Genomic DNA, 3,003 nt, shown 5'->3' on the forward strand with positions numbered 1-3,003 from the left:
GGACCCTACAGATTATGTGATAACTTGGCTGAGATCCCATCGCTTAGCAGAGGACCCAAGAACAAGAGCTGCACCAGACACTCTAACAAGGTTATCCCTGTCATTCAAGTAAAGACAAGTTGTCTGATTATTTTAAGTATAGCCTACTTATGTGTGTGTGAAGAGCTTTGGTATAAAACTAAAAGGAAAATCATTTCAATAAATCTAAACAAAAATAAAAACAACAAATGAACAATGCAACTACATAATACGAAATGTGTGGTGGTTTTCCATCACGTTATGTTGCATACAGTATTTCAACTAGCACTGAGCTGAGCGGCTATGTGCACATGCGTGCGGGTGCATGTGCACGTGACGTCATTACAATAGAGCTCCACTGCCTAAAGAATCCACAGCACACCCCTGCCTACAAGCTACAATGAGAGAATACACAGGGACGTTTATTCAGATGTGGTGGAAAGTAACTATGGGCAAGGCAACATGCTGGCACAAACATTTCACATGCGTACAGAGTACAGACAATGTTAAAATGTCACTTTTTAAAACCTATTGCACTCCACTATATACAGCCCACTTATGGTGCCGTTATAGCAATGCAAAAATGCAAAATCTTCAGGTTGCATATAATGATGCTTTTCGAATATACCTGAAACACCCAAGATGCCCACCTACCATGCTGTGTTGAGGAATGTTATGTTTAAATGTATGTGTAGACTGATGGAGTCAAAGAATGTATTAATTATGGCCTTAACAGGGATCACACAGAGTGATACAAGGTATTCCTCATGCTTCTGGAAACACTGGAGGCAATGTTTATATGTTTTTAATTGATCTGGGCTTTATGGAGTGAAAACAGTCTGGTACTCATGCAGGCTATGTGTCTATGTGTTGATATTGTCTGTTTTGTATCTCTGTTTTTTTATATGGACCTTTTGTGTCTGAAATGGAAGGAAACAAAAGTTAACTAAGTACATTTACTTAAGTGCTGTACTTACAATGTTGTTGAGGTATTGTTTTTACTTTACTGAAGTACTTTCAAATTTCTATTATTTTTCTTCTACTTCACATGTACTCCACTTTAGTTGCAAGTTACTTTGCAGATTTTCATTATTACAAAAACATTAACCACTTCAGCACTTTATATAGGCAGAGTATTTCTGCCTTGTGGTATTAATACTTTTACTTAAGTAAAACATTTGAGTACTTTTTCCACCACTGGGTTTCACTATCTCCACTGTCATCTCCACATATAGACAGTTGTAGAATTCTGTACTGAATCTAATTTGACAAAATATATGTTCTCATGGTGGTCCCCGGCCCCCTGGGTCCTTGACCTGGAAATGGTTGAGACGTGACTGTTCTAGCTGATGTTAGAAATGTTGTTTGGTTTAAGTTGGCAAACGTCTCTCCCAGTTCTTCCAGGCTTTGGCACTGAATGATTTGAGCCATTTGAGGAGTGGTCAACAACAACGTGAGTCCCAAAACATTAAGACATATTCCATTGTGCAGATAAGTGCAAATGTGTGTGTAAACTGAGTGCCATATGTTTTGTTTGTTTGTTTTTGGGTGGGGGGTGCGGGGGTAGCAGAAGAATAAATATGATAATAAATACATCCATAAAATGTGCCAGACAAGTATAATTGCAAAGGATACTGTAAATGGAACAATTCAACTAGATTGTTTTTACTTCATTTGCTGACATTGTTAAGGTTACTATGTGACAACACATTTAAGTTCAATATTGTTTTATTATTTAATTGTGTGTGTGTGTGTGTGTGTGTGTGTGTGTGTGTGTGTGTGTGTGTGTGTGTGTGTGTGTGTGTGTGTGTGTGTGTGTGTGTGTGTTTGGGGGGGGGGGGGGGTCATGTGGGGGGTAGTTTATGTAGGATCATTAGGGTTGTTGTTGTTGTTGTTGTTGTTGTTGTAGTAGAGCATGAAAGCAGTGGTGGAAAAAGTACTCTAGTACTACTAGTATTTTTTACTTAAGTAAAAGTATCCATTCAAAATTTACTTGAGTAAAAGTACAAAAGTTTTGGTAACAAAATGTACTTAAGTCTTAAAGTACCAAAAGTAGAAAGTACTCTATTATGCAGAATGTCCCGTTTTACATGTTTTCAAAACTGTATAAAAATCTTTTGAAAATAGTAGATCTACAAGCTCACAATGTGTGGCATCACGACACATTGTGAGATGCCTCTGAGATGTAGTAGTGGAGTAGAAGTAAAAGTATTGAAAACTGGAAATACTCCAGTAAAGTAAAAAATACCTCAACATTTTACTTAAGTACAGTACTTGAGTAAATGTACAAGTTACAGACAGACAGACAGACAGACAGACAGACAGACAGACACTCTTTTAGACGGCTATCCTTCTGAGCCACTCCGTTCTATCTGCTATATTTGTCAAAAGGAAAATGTCATCCACTTACACAGAGAGCTCCCAGAGTCCAACTTCTTCGCTTCTTCAGCAACAACTGGTTTCCAAGGAAACTAAACCAATATATTTTGGGAATTGTAGTTTTGGTGATTTTTTTACTCACTTCTGGTTTGGTTTAGGACTACAAAACATTTTTACTTAAGTGTATAGGACGTTTTGCATTATTATTATTATTATTGTTATTGTTATTATTATTACAATAATTATAATAATTATTATTCTCATTATTATTATTAAACAAATAAAAAATATAATAAACCACGACAACAACCAAATCTCGCACATGCGCACACGCAAGTACCACGACTTCCGCCTTGTCGTTGTGCTTCCAATAATCACAACAGATCTACAAGCTGGGGTACTTAGTTACGCGTCGTGAGCTTGTAGATCTGTTACATTCCACGCACGACACGGCCGTACGACGAGGCGTTCGGGGCGGATGGCCCGGATGAGGATTTGAACCAATCACGTTGCACGTCGCGCTGACGTTCTGAAAGGTGATTGGTCGGTTCCACGTTTAACGGCAGGTTTGAATTCCTGGGCTACTCTCCTGCTGCTTGTCTTGGC

This window comes from Gymnoscopelus microlampas (assembly GCF_963454915.1).
Source record: "Gymnoscopelus microlampas genome assembly, chromosome: 8".
In the NCBI taxonomy this organism is placed as follows: domain Eukaryota; kingdom Metazoa; phylum Chordata; class Actinopteri; order Myctophiformes; family Myctophidae; genus Gymnoscopelus; species Gymnoscopelus microlampas.